Source organism: Phascolarctos cinereus, unplaced genomic scaffold, assembly GCF_003287225.1.
Source record: "Phascolarctos cinereus isolate Bilbo 61053 unplaced genomic scaffold, phaCin_HiC Scaffold_1;HRSCAF=81, whole genome shotgun sequence".
Lineage (NCBI taxonomy): Eukaryota > Metazoa > Chordata > Mammalia > Diprotodontia > Phascolarctidae > Phascolarctos > Phascolarctos cinereus.
The window spans coordinates 146,559,987-146,575,064 of record NW_027555514.1 but is presented as its reverse complement, the minus strand read 5'-3'; the positions used below and the strand labels follow the sequence as shown (position 1 = coordinate 146,575,064).

Genomic DNA, 15,078 nt, shown 5'->3' with positions numbered 1-15,078 from the left:
GATCAGAGAAACATTCATGAACAAAAATTCTGAACTAGGACTTTAAGAATAGGTAGGATTTCAAGACATATGAGAGTAGAGGGCATAGGGAATGCCAGGTGTTGGGAATGGCATAACAATGTATCGATATTCAAGAAGTTACAGTCTGTCTGAAATACAGAGTATGTCTGACAGAGAACAAGAGCTATTCTTATATCATGTACCAATCTGGACATGATATATGGACTAATCTTGGAGTTAGGAGACCTGGGCAACCTAGTTACTCTTGATAAACTGAAGTCCACCTGGCCCAAATGAACTTCATCCTCATGTATAGAAGTAACTGTCAAATGTGACTGCTGAGCCATAGTCAATAATATTTTTAAATTTTAGGAAAACAGGACAGGTTATCACAAAAATGAATAAGAACAAACACTGTACTGACTTTCAAAAAAGGTAAAGAGAACAGAGTCTGCAAACTACGGTCTGGAAAGCTCAACTCTGATTCCTGAAAAAATTCTAGAAAGAATCAGAGATGATTGGTGAATAACTAGAAAAGAAAGTGATCATAAACAGACTTCATCAAGAACAAGTCATGCCAGACTAACCACATTTCTTTTTTGACAGGTTTACAAAACTTCTAGATAAGGGGAATGGCATGAATATAATTTACCTATATATGACAAAAACTTTTGTTGAAGTATTTCATACTATTCCATTGAGAAAATAAATGGAAAGATATGAATTCCACAATAATATAATCAGATGAATTTAGAATCAGTTTGAGGTAAGAGGAAGGGCTTAAGTATTTATACAGTACCTACTATGTACCAGGAAGCACCATGCTAAGAGTTTTTTACCAACATCTCATTTGATCCTCTCAACAATTCTGCAACGTTAAGTGCTATTATACTCATTTTACAGCTGAGGAAACAGGCTGAGAGGTTAAGTGATTTGATCTGGGTCACACAGCTTGCAAGTATCCAGGGCTCAATTTAAACAAAGGTCTTTCTGACTTCAGGCCCAACTCCCTACCTACTGTGCCACCAGCTGCTTTGTTTGATGGCTAAACCCAAAAAATGATTGCTACTGGTTTCATGTCAATGTGGCAGATCTCCAATACCGGAAGGATCTGTTCCTGGCCCTTTGCTATTTAACATTTTTATCAATGAATGGGCAAAGTCTGCCTAACAAATCTACAGATAACACACTGTACAACAGGAGTAAGGATCCAAAAGGATCTTGACAAACTAGAGTAAAAGTGTCTTGGCTGGTTACAAGCCGGTTAGAAGCCCGCTACACGCCAGCTACAAAACTGAGAGCGAGGCTTGTACCAGATTAAAATGTGACCAGGAAATGTTTAACAAAATAAATAAAGATACAAGATAAGATTATATAAATGTGTGGCATTCTGAGTCAATTATGTGGCCCTAAGGATCTGTTTCTATTTGAGTTTGACACTTTGGGCTAAACTGAATTAGATAATATTCAATAGGGATTTGAAGTCTTATACTCAGGTTAAAAAAAAAATCAGCTTCAGAAGTACAAGTTCTTTCTTTGTTTTGAGGTGGGTTTTTTTGGTCTTTTTAGGCAATTGAGGTTAAATGACTTGCCCAGGGTCACACAGCTAGTAAGTGTTAAGTGTTTGGTCTGAGGTCACATTTGAACTCAGGTCCTCCTGACTTCAAGGCCAGTGCTCTATCCACTGCGCCACCTAGCTGCCCCTTCACAAGTACAAGTTCTAGAGGATACAATTAGGCAATAGTTTGTCTGAAAAAGAGCTAGATGCTTTGGTGGTGGACTGTAAGCTCAATGTGACTGAGCAGTGTGAACTAAAAAAACTAAAGCAACTATGGGCTACTTTAAGAGGAACATAGCTTCCAAGAATTGAGATGTATGAGAGATAGCTCCATTCTCATCAGACCATCTTCCATAATTTTGGGTGCCAGAGTTTATAAAAGACATTAATATGATGGAAAGAGTCCAGAAAAGAGCAACTAAACAGTGAAGGGACTTGAGTCCAGGACAGATCAACTTGACGTGAAAGAACCAGGTATGTTTAGCCTAGAGGCTTCAAGAGAGATATGATAGCCATCTTCCAAGTATCTGAAAGGCTGTCACAAGGAAGAGGGATTATATTTGTTCTATTTAATTACAGAGAGCACTCAGGAGCAATAGGTGGAAGTTGTAAAAAGGGCAAATTTAGGCTTAATACCAGGAAAAAATTCTTAATAATTAAAGCTGTCCCAAACAGGAATGTGCTACTAGGTAGTGGGTTCCTCCTCCTTGAATGAATGAATAAGCATTTATTAAGTGCTTAGCTCTGGAAATACAAATATAAAATATAGAACACAAATATGAAAATCAAGGGCATTCCCTGCCCTCAAGTAGCTTACATTCCAATTGAGAAAGGTAACACATATAGGAAGTTTAGACTGAAAAGTCTAAAACATATATTTAGCGAGGTCATAGAGTTGTGAAAGTGACACACTCTTTCCAGCAGAAACGGAAGTAATAATTTGGTCATAGTTCTAGAAGTACGAAGTGGTGGGATGTGTAAAGGATGTGAGTACACATTGGGAAGGCAACAGATGCAGGGTGTCCCCAAAGTCCTAGTGCAGTTTCAAGTTATTAATGCTTATACTGGGATTAGGGTTAGGATTAAAGCTTACAACTGCACTAAGATTTTTGGGACATGCTGTATAATGGTCCACATGAGGCACTCACCAATCAGGAAACTGGGGCTCTGAGCCAGAAATTACTATTTTTTTTTAAATTTCATTTTTATTTCCAGTTCACATTCTCTCCCTCCCTTAACCCCCTCATCAAGAGAGCAAGAAATACAGTAACAATTATACCTAGGCAGTCATGTAAAACATATTTCGTACTAGCCACATTCTAGGAAGAAAAAAAGGAAAAAATATGATTCACCCATCAGTTCTTTATCTGAATGTGGACAGCATTTTAGATCACAACTTTGGAGTTGTGGTGGATCATGGTTTTGATCAGTTACGAAGTCTTTCACAGTTTATTTTTCTTAACAATATTGCTGTTATATATTATGCTTACTCCATTTTCTAAGGCAGAAGTTATGAAACTGAAGGGATTATGTTCTCCAGGGCCTCTCGTCCCTTCTGCAAGGTAGCTACTGACAATGGGCAAGTAGTAGAAATATTCAAATACAGGCTAGATAACCACTTTTCAGGTATTTGTTATAGTAGGGATTCTTTCAGGTATGGGTTGTACAAGATGGTCACTGAGGTCTGTTCCAGCTTTCCAATTAAGGGCTTCTATGATTCCTGCCATAGATACTTATTGTCTAGATGAGTAAGTCACTAAACCCCTCAAAGTCTCATCTGTAAAATGAGATTCTACTACTTATACTTCACACTACATACCTAGAGGGTTACTGTGAGAAAGTCAAGTCAACAAGTATCCCACTGTGTGTCAGGCAGGAAAACATTCTGCAAACCTTAAGACATTAGAAGTCAACTGCTATTAAAACTAGAGAAAACTAGTTCGAAAGCATTATAGAGAAACGGACCTTTGACATTCACCTACTGCAATATCTTGAGTGTAGAGGACAGTCCTCAATAAAGTATTTTTAAAGAATGAGTAATGCATTTCCACGTGTACCCAACACATACATGAAACAGGAAAGCTGAGTATGTATGAATCGGACCTACATAAGGCATCTAATTATAATTTATCTTTAAAATTATAGGAAAATTGCTAAAAAATTAATTCAACTTCTACATCAATTTTTATATGATAATAAAAACCAGCATTTCAAAAGATGCTTAATTTCACTGCTATAGATCAATTGTTCTCAAAGTTTTGTCCTCAGACCCCTGGGAATCTACAAGATCCTTTCTATGAATCAGTTAAGATCAAAACTATTTTCACAATTATTACTAACAAAATTATTCGCCTGTTAAAATAATCCTTATTGTGATGCTTGATTTTCTTCATGTATATTTCAACCAAAACGTAGCACAAATTAAATGCAGGAAGAGATAAAAATCCAAATGTCTTCTATTAAGTCAGACATTAAGAGATTTGCAAAAATATGTAAAATAATACCACTCTTCTCACTAATGTTTTCTTTTGGAAAATATAGTATGTTCCCTTACTCAGATACTGAAAGGCTTTAAGTATATTTTATGTGAATTTAGATCATAAAATCTTGAGGAAAACACTGTGTCATTTCCTTCACTTTTTTACTTACAGCACAGTGGAAATGCAGAAAGAGAGGTGAATGCAGAAAGCAACTAAAGTATGGAAAACCTAGATTCCAATTCCACTTCTGACACATTAGTTCTGCGACTGTGGACAAATCAGTTAACCTCTCAGTGCCCCAAAAAATGGTCTAAACCCATATATTATAGACCACTTGTTAATATACATTTCCAACCACAGTGTCTTCACCAGGAGCAGGGAGATGGGGAAGTGAGGGAATAAGCATTTACACATCACCATCTTAGGTGCTCAACCAGGGGTGGGGAACCTGTGGCCTTGAGGTCACATGTGGCCTTCTAGGTCCTTAGGTGCCTTCTCACTGAGTTCAAGTTTTATAGAACAAATCCTTTTATTAAGGGGATTCATTCTGTGAAGTCTGGATTCAGTCAAGGGGCCGCTCTTGAGGACCTCAAGGCCACAAGTTCCCCACCTACTCCAGGGTCTTGTATGAAGCTGACAATTCATAAGTATCTGTCAACAAATTCAATTCAACAATAAGAATCATTCATGAGCAGGATGAATTCATTGACTGATTCCAGTTAACATTTCCTAAGGTGACTCAAAAGTTAAACAGCATCCTTTTTCCTTTAAATCAGATGCTAGGTAGCAGATACGGGCCAAGACAGAAAAAGACATAAAATATGAAAAGGTAATCTTTAATTTAACAGGTTACCAAAAGAAGTAATACTTGGAATATTTGAGATAGTGTGGTAGAGTTGGTAGAGTCCTAGGTATGGTAGACTATATAAGATTTTCAACATAAATCCTACATCAAGATACTTACTAGCTGTGTTACCACTCGCAACTCACTTAAGCCTTGGTTTCCTCACCTTATCAAATCAAGACATTAATACCTCTGGCAAAAAGGATCAGATGAGATGACATATTAAAGCACTTAGCCAGCTATTATTATGACAACTAAGGTAGAAAGTTCACATATTTTACTCATTGTTTACTGCTGTTACACAGCATAATTATTTTTTTAAATAGAATCACAAATATAAAACTGGACAAGACCTCAAAAGCCAACTAACCCAATGTCCTTATCAGGGGGAGGTGGGGGGGAGGGGGAACAACTAGGGTTAAGTGAATTGCCCAGAGTTACAGAGCTAGTAAGTGTGTAAGGCCAAATCTGAACTCAGCTTCTGCTGACTTTAGGGCCGGTGCTCTATACACTTCACAATCTAGCTGCCCCCCAAATCCCTCATATTATAAATGACATTAAATGACTTGCTCAAGGTCACACAAGCAGGTAGTGACAGAAGTGGGATATAAACATTGGTGTTCTAAGTCTAAACCTAGAGCTTTACAAACTATGTCATGTATGCTGTATACTTTATAACAGGAATATAAATTAATTCAGGCAGCTAGGTGGCACGATGGATAGAAAGCCAGGCCTGAAGTAAAGAAGACTCATCTTCTTGAGGTCAAATCCAGCCCCCAGACATTTAGTGGCTGTGTGACCCTGGGCAAGTCACTTAACCCTGTTTGCCTCAGTTTCCTCATCTGTAAAATAAGCTGGAGAAAGGAATGGCAAACCACTCTAGCATCTTTGCCAAGAGAACCCCAAATTGGGTCACGAAGAGTCAGACATGACTGAAACAACTAAACAACAACAACAAATTCAACAATGAACCAACACATACTTTTTTAAGGTATTATTTAAGAGCTATAACTTTTCACACAGCATTTTTCATATCTCAGTATTTTACTAACTATAATCCTATCTACCCTTCCCAGGGGTTGTTGTAAGGATCAAATGAGATATTTCTAAAGCTTTTTAGAAATCCTGAAGTGATATAGATGTGTAATGTAACATATATATAAATGCTAGCTATTATTTATTAATAAAATGATAACACATATACAAGTGCCCTAAATTTGCAAAACATTTTATATATATCCTTTTATTTTCAGCCTCACCCCACCCTCTTGAGGTAGGTACTACAGGTTATTACCAACTTTACAGCTGAGAAAACTGAGCCTCAGAGAAAGTGGTGAAAGGACCCTACAGAAGTTAATTGACCGGTGTCAGAAGGAGAATTTGAACTAGGCCTACTTAGCTCCATGCCCAGCAATCTATTCACTATGCCATACTACCTCACATCAAGAGGCTAACATCAAATTTCTAAATGTGAATGTCTTGCAAGTTACACTAAAAATACTTTGGAGAAAAAAAAGCTAAAAATCAAATAAATACAAAATTTTAACTCTTACCAGCATACATTATTATGTCTTAAAAAAAATATGACTTCTATAACAGTCGTTCCCTCTTCTATGCCTGTTCTTTTTCCACTAACTCTAATCTCAGCACTAACTCTGCAATTAACACCTAATATAATCACAGAATAGGAAGGAAACTTAGAGACTGGCTAATCTTACCTCCTACCCAAAAAGGAAACCTTGAAACGTCCCTTAAAGGTAATCATCCACTTCCTGCTTCAACACTTCTAGGAATAAGATATTCCATACCTCACAAGATAGTTCATGTAATTTCTTAACAGCTACAACTATCAGGAATGTCTTTCTTACAATGAGCTACACATTCCCTCCAATATTACTTTAACACAACTAAGGGTGAGGCACACATGTAGTTCTTGCTGCTGTGGAGGCTGAGGCTGATGGATTGTTTGAGCTCAAGATTTTTGAGCTACAGGTGAGCTAAAAGTCTGTCAGGTGTCCACATTAAGTCCAGCAACCAATGTGGCAATGCCCCATCGTCTAGTGGGCACCACTGTTTCAGTGTAAGAGGTTGAGAGCTTGTGACCCCTCAAAGGCCGGAATACAGGATGGGTCGTCTGGAATGAATTCACTGTCTCAAGCCTTCTTTAAGTCAAGGTGGAAAAGTTTATTGTTTCGCTTTTCAGCAGGCAAGGATTCTTAAGGATTCCTGCAAGAGACTGAGGATGGAGCTAGGGCTATACAGAAAAGGGCATGGGAAAGGAATGCCAGGGACATTGATGAGGTAATCCAAAGGTGCAGGTGTCTTTGGGGGCTATGGATGGGAAAGTATAGGGAGTATACCAGACAGGGAGGGAGATGACCAGGGAGGGAGATGACAGAGGTATGGCTCTTTGGAGTCTGGCAGGAGGAAGAGTCTTTGGGCTGGGCAAGGACAAAACTCCTTGGGCTGGGCAAGGCGCCCCTCTCCCTCTGTCTTGATGAGAGAATGTTCTGCAACAAGCGAAAGCTTTCTTGCAAGACAGGAACTTACTAAGGAATTGGGAGGCTTCTAGAGACATGATCTGAGGGCTGGGGCCTGAGCAGCCCAGCATTCTCTCACCTAGCTTTGTGTAGCTGCACCAGGGAGAGATAAGGGTCGTGCTGGGGCCCATGCATGAGTAACTGCTAGGCACAGTGTCCTTGGGCTGGGGAGTAGCTGTCTGAGACAGTGTTTCTGGGACTAGGGAGAAACTGGGGTCCAAGTACAAGCACAAGCACCCAAGTACTCCATCACCACCAGGCTGAATAAGAGGTGAAACAGTTTCAACATTTCCATGACAATCAGCAGTGAAATGAGTGGCTGCTGCACTTCTAGCCGGAGTAAGATATCAAAGTCTTGATCTAAAAATACATATATGTGTGTGTGTGTGTGTGTATATATATATATATGTATATGTATATTTCTATCCACAGGAATCCCTTTAGAATTTAGGATAAATGTAATTCTTTTTCCAAATGATTATTAAAATATATAAAAGAAGCTATCAAGCCCCAATACTTCAAGCTTTCTTTCCTCCAGGATCAAGTGATGATAGATTTATACTTACAGCTGGAAGGAAATCTTAGGTCATCTAGTTCAGCAGCTCTTTCTTAGGAATTAAATTGAGGACCAGAAAAAGTTAGGGCAAGGTCTCCATTTCTGTGGATAGCTAGGTGACCAGTAAAAAGAGGGGTAAAAAAAGAAGGGGGGGAGTCAAGATGGCAGAGCAAAAGCAGTGACTTGCTTGAGCTTTCCCCCAAACCCCTCTAAATACTATTAAAAAATGGCTCTAAACAAATTCTAAAACAGCAGAACTCACATAAAGACAGTGAAACAAATTTACAGCCCAAGACAACCTGGATGGTTGATCAGAAAAGTATATCATCAGGCAGGGCAAGGAGAGGAGCACAGTTCAGCTAGGGGGTGCAGGCCTCAGCAAACCTGAAGCAGGCCTCAGAGGGCTGAATCATGGGCAGCTGTGGCAGTTTCCAGACTTCTTTTTTTTTCTGCCTTTTTTTTTTTTTTAGGCACTGGGGTTAAGTGACTTGCCCATGGTCACACAGCTAGTAAGTGTCAAGTGTTTGGTCTGAGGCCACATTTGAACAGGGGCCGGTGATCTATCCACTGCACCACCTAGCTGCTCTGTGCAGTTTCCAGACTTCTTAACCCACGAACGCCAAAGACAATTTAGAAGGTCAGTAGGAAAAGTCTATGTCTGCGGTGAGAGAGAAGCAGGGTCCGAGCCTTGGCCCCAAGCCTGGCCCTGGGATGGAGAATACTTCCAGAGCTTCCCTCTCATAGACTGAGGGGGAATCCAGTGGCTGATCACAGGCGGATTGCAGGGATTTCTCTACTGGTGCAGGATTCTCTTGCTTTGCCCCTGCTTGGATCTAAGTCACAGTTCTGGATGGCGGTCCTGGGGCAAAGGGGAGCACTGGCATAGTGAAGCTTGTCGTGGTAGTGCAGAGTAAATCCTCCTCACAGTTCCAAGACAGAAAAGAGTGCTTGTGGTCACTCATAGACCAGAGCACAGAACAGGAAAGAAGTAAACACTTCGTCCTTGATCATAGCACCTTGGAAGAACTGAAAATTTACAGGTCCCTAGAAGTATCTCTGAACACAGCTGCATAAAACCCCTGAAGCTTGGGACAGTACATTCTCCACACTGGAAGCAGACCCCTACCTTAACAGAGTTTATAATTCAAGTAATTGGCTGGGATCATGAGCAAACCTCACAAAAAAGTCAGACCACAGAATCTTTCTTTGGTGAGAGAGAAGATCAAAACATACAACCAGAAGAAGACAACGAAGCCAAAGCTCCTACATCCAAAGCCTCCAAGAAAAATATGAATTGGCCCCACGCCATGGAAGAGCTCAAAAAAGATTTTGAGAAGCAAGTAAGAGCAGTAGAGGAAAAACTGAGAGTGAGGCTAAAGGAGACCCCAAAAAATACTGAAGAAAATAATACCTTAAAAAAAATAGCCTAATCCAAATGGCAAAAGAAGTCCAAAACGCCAATGAGGAGAATGCCCTTAAAAGCAAAACTGGCCAAATGGAAAAGGAAGTCCAAAAGATTACTAAAGAAAATACTTCCTTAAAAATTAGAATGGAGCAATTGGAGGCTACATACTATATGAGAAATCAAGGCACTGTAAAACTAATCCAAAAGAATGAAAAAATAGAAGAGAATATGAAATATCTCATCGGAAAAACAACTGACCTGGAAAATAGATCCAGGAGAGAGAACTTAAAAATTATTGGACTATCTGAAAGCCATGATAAAAAAAAAAGAGCCTAGACATCATCTTTCAAGAAATTCTCAAGGAAAACTGCCCTGATATTTTAGAATCAGAGGGCAAAATATAAATGGAAAGAATCCACTGATCACCTCCTGAAAGAGATCCCCAAAGGGGATATTGTAGCCAAACTCCAGAATTCCCAGGTCAGGGAGAAAATATTGCAGGGCAGCCAAAAAGAAACAACTCAAGTATTGTGGAAACACAATCAGGGTAACACAAGATTCAGCAGCTTCTACATTAAGGGACCAGAAGGCTTGGAATATAACATTCCAGAGGGCAAAGGAGATAGGATTACACCCAAGAATCACCTACCCAGAAAAACTGAGTATAATCCTTCAGGGTAAAAAATGGTAATTCAATGAAATAGGGGACTTTGAAGCATTCCTGAGAAAAGACTAGAGCTGAATAGAAAATCTGACTTTCAAATACAAGACTCAAGTGAAACATAAAGAGGTAAACAGGAAAGAGAAATCATAAGAGACTTATTAAGGTTGAACTGTTTACATTCCTGCATGGAAAGATGATATTTACAACTCATGAGACCTTTGTCAGTATTAGGGTAGTGGGAAGGGAATAGATTAGATAGATAGATAGATAGATAGATAGATAGATAGATAAACAGACAAACAGATAGATGGCACAGGATGAGTTGAAGATGAAGGGGTGATATCTGGAAAATAAAATTAAGGGGTGAGAGAGGATTATATTGGGAGAAGGAGAAAGGGAGAAGTAGAATGGAGTAAATTATCTCACATGAAACAGATAAGAAAAGGCTTTTACAGATGAGGGGAAATAGGGAGAGGGAATGAGTGAATCTTATTCTCATAGGATCTGGGTTAAGGAGGGAATAACATACACAATGGGGCATGGAAATCTATCTTACCCTCCAGGAAAATAAGGAGGGAAGGGGACAAGACAGCAGGGGGTTGATAGAGGGGAGGGCAGATTGGGGGAGGGGATAATCAGAAGCGAACACTTCTGAGGAGGGACAGGGTCAAAAGAGAGAATAGAATAAATGCGGGGTGGGATAGGATGAAGGGAAATATGCTTAAGTTTTTCACAACATGATCACTACAGAAGTGTTTTGCATGACTACACATGTATAACCTGTATCGAGTTGCTTGTCTTTTCTTTTTTTTCTTCTTTTTTTCTTTTCTTTTCTTTCTTTTTTTTTTTAAAGGCAACTAAGGTTAAATGACTTGCCTAGGGTCAGCTAGTAAATGTCAAGGGTCTGGTCGGAGGCTGGATTTGAACTCAAGTCCTCCTGACTTCAGGGCTGGTGCTCTATCCATTGCACCACCTAGCTGCCCCTTGCCTTTTTCAATGAAGGTGGGTGGGGAGGGAGGAAGGGAGAAAATTTGGAACCCAAAGTTTTAAAAACACATGTTAAAAAAAAATTGTTTTCATGTGGAACTGGGAAATAAGAAATACAGGAAATGGGGTACAGAAATCTATCCTGCCCTACAGGAAAATAGAAGGGGAAGGGGATAAGAGAAGGGGGGGTGAGATAGAAGGGAGGGCAGATTAGAGGAAGATGTATGCAGAATATACGCCATCTTGGGGCGGGGGGAGGGGAGAGATGGGGAGAAAATTTGGAACTCAAAATCCTGAGGAAGTGAATGTTGAAAACTAAAAATAAATTAAAAAGAGACAAAATTTTTAAAAAAGAAAGAAAGAAAAAGGAAGAGGGCCAGGCCTGAAATCAGGAAGACTAATCTTCCTGAGTCCAAATCTGGCCCCAGACACTTTCTAATTGTGTGACCCTGCACAAGTTACTTCACCCTGTTTTCCTCAGTTTCCTCATCTGTAAAATGAGCTGGAGAAGAAAACGACAAACCACTCCAGTATCTTTGCCAAGAATATTCCAAATGTGGTCACAAAGAGTTGGATATAATTAAGAAACGACTGAACAAACTCCATTCCTATACATGATAGAGCTTTAAGAACATTTTTTTCCATCCTTGAACTACAGCGTGGACCAATAAGACAGGTAAATTTTCTACCACTAACCACTGTGTCTGACTACCCTCAACATGGCAACTCTAGGCAAGTGAGAGGGCAAGAAACCAAGGAAAAGAAACAATCTGAGGATAACTGTAGAACACAGGTAGGAATAGTCAGGTTTTAAGTTATTTGAGAGAAAAAGTATTCTGGACCAATAAATATCTGCTACAAGTAGCTACAGAAGACCAGCAGTTAGCAAACTTTTCAAGGGTCTTCATCTTCCAAGGATCACATTTTATTTTCTCAAGAACTGAACACAATACACCAGATGTGATCCAATCCAGATTCCAATGGAGATTGACTAGTGTCAAACAGACCATTACCTTCCTTTTTCTGTATATTGGCTAAAGATGACAGAAGGCTTTCTGGCTGCCATATCAAACAACTGACTCCTAAAAACAACTAACTCACATTCATATAAAATGGTGTTATGCCAGGTCATTTCCAAGCTAGATTTATATGTTTGATTTTTTTTTTTTGCATAGTACAAAACTTGAAATTTACTTCTATTTATTCAGGGTTTTTTGTTTTGCTTTTTACTAGGCAATGGGGTTAAGTGACTTGCCAGGGTCACACAGCTAGTAAGTGTTATGTGTCTAATCCAGATTTGAACTCGGGTCCTCTTGACTCCAGTGTCAGTGCTCTTATCTAGTGTGACAACTAGCAGGCCCCTTATTTTTTGATCTTGTTAATTCCAATCCATTAGTTCTAGCCTTTTTTTTTATTAATTAATTTATTTTTAGTTTTCAACATTCACTTCCACAAGACTTTGAGTTCCAAATTTTCTCCCCATCTCTCCCCTCCCCCACGCCAAGACGACATGCATTCTGAATACCCCTTCCCCCAATCTGCCCTCCCTTCTATCACCCCCCCACCTTCTCTTATCCCCTTCCCCTTCTATTTTCCTGTAGAGCAGGATAGGTTTCTATACCCCTTTGCCTGTATATCTTATTTCCCAGTTGCATGTAAAAACAACTTTTTACATTCGTTTTTAAAACTCTGAACCCCAAATTCTATCCTTTCTTCCCCTCCCCACCTACCCTCATTGAGAAGGCAAGCAACCTGATATACTCATACATGTGTAGTCATGCAAAACACTTCCATAGCAGCCATATTGTGGAAAACTAACTGTATTTCCTTCATCCTATCCCAAGACCCCCCCCTATTCTATTCTCTCCTTTGATCCTGTCCCTCCTCAAGTGTTTGCTTCTGATTACCCCCTCTCCCAAGTCTATCCCCCCTTCTATCATCCCCTTCCCCCCTATTTTCCTGCAGGGTAAGATAGGTTTCCATACCCAATTGAGTGTGTATGTTATTCTCTCCTTAAGCCAAATCCAATGATAGTAAGGTTCACTCATTTCCTCTCACTTAGAAGACCCCAGAGGATTAGGAAGGTGTTGACTGGTTGTATTTCAAAATAATGAAATCAAAGTTCCCCTAAGGAAATGTGGTAAGAAGTTTTATGAATCCATAAACTAGTAGCATAAGTCAAGAAGAAATGCTAGAGGTTTTCTTCCTAAAAATAAGGATAAAGAAGAGCATTTTATTCTTATCCAGTATTTTTAATGCTTAAAAACATTAGGAGATTATTCAGAAAAAGATTTAAATACCTTTTTATTTGGTATAACAATTTATTATAACAACTAAGAGACTAAAAAGAATTTAATTGCAATTACAAATAATTTCAGCAAGATAGCAAAATATAAGATAAACCCATTCAGCTCAATGACATGTATATATTTCAACAAAAAACACCAATAGGCTATATGGCATAAGGAGAGAAGCCCCCAGAGTCAGGAAGATCTGGGTACAAGTACCTCTAAAAAGACTAGACATTGCAGAACAGTAATATGCTGGTCTTTGTAGAAAAGTTTCCTCATTCAGTGTCATATACATTCAGCTAATCACAGACCAAGACAGAAAAAAAAATTAACAAAAAACTAAAGAAACCAATAGAAAAGCAAATAAAATTCACAAAATTTACAAAACAGAATTTACCAAAATGTTTGGAATTAATCTCCTAAGACACACATAAAACTCTTATCAATTGTGAAACAATCTTAACAGAAAAAAATTAAAAATCGGCTGAAAACATATTCAATATATATAACCAGATTGAGTTGGCATGGTAAAGATGGAAATAATATTCAAATTAATTTATACTTTCAATGCAACTAACAATCAAATACCCGTGGGACACTTTATACAATTAACTAAAAAGAGACTTCAAATGAAAAGCAAAATGAAACACAAAAAAGGGAAAATATGAAGGAAAAAAGGGGACTTAAAGTGCCTGACGATAAATCATACCACAAAGCAGTGTATGTCAGAACTGTCTGTACTAGATTAAAAAGTTGGGGGAAAAAACAATTCAACGGAACAGATTAGCTCATCTAGAATTGGAATGAAGTCATACAATTGAATAATACTTGATAAATCCAAGATCACAACATACTGGAGAAGGAAAATTGTTCAGGAAAATAGGACAGCAGGATAGCATACCTCATGTCACAATAAATTCCAAATTCATCAATAATCTAAACATTTCCTTAAAAAAAAACCCACAAAATGAGAATATATTGGAATGCTACACCTGCAGAAACTGTAATAAGGTGGAAAATCCTTTTCTATTCAACAAATAAAAGAAAAAAGAATAGGTGGCATTCATATAGAGCTTTATACGTATTGCTTCATTTGGGCCACACAACAATTCTGTGAGGTACATACTACAAGAGTTACCATTCTCTTTAAAGAATAAAAAACTGAGACTCAGGAAAGTTAAGGGACCAGACTATGATGATACAGATATTAGCTATCAGAGGTGCACCTTGAACCTAGGTTCTTCTAGACTGTAAGGCCATACCATATGCTGAGAAATTACAGTATGGTTTTTTTTTAATCACACACAGTATCAGAGATTTAGATCCAAAAGCAATCTCAAAGGTCAAGACTGAACCTTTTATTTTATAGATGAGGAGACTGAGGCCCACAGAGATTAAGTTATTTCCCCTGAGTCATAGATAGTAAGTCTCTGAGGCAGAATTTGTTTGTTTGGGGGTTTTTTTTGGTTTTTGGTTGGGTTTTTTTTTTGGAGGCAATCAGGGTCAAGCGACTTGCCATAGCTGGTAAGTGGATGAGGCAGCACTTGAACCTAGGTCCCCCAACTCCGGGGCCAGAGCTCCACTCACTGCACCACCCAGGTATCCACTGGGTAGAACCTGATTCCATATCTTCTTTAACTTCAAAGTCCAATGCTCAACCCACTACAACACACCAAGGCTAAATGAATAATTATTTTTTAAAATAAATAGCTTTGCACAACAAAAAAGATGCCTTAAAAAAAAAGGCTGGGGT

At 38.7% G+C, this 15,078-nt stretch overlaps 1 protein-coding gene across 1 annotated transcript in view; it reads right to left on the bottom strand.

The window, feature by feature from the left end:
• RSBN1L (round spermatid basic protein 1 like) overlaps positions 1 to 15,078 on the bottom strand; it is a 90,431-nt gene that overhangs the window by 63,835 nt on the left and 11,518 nt on the right.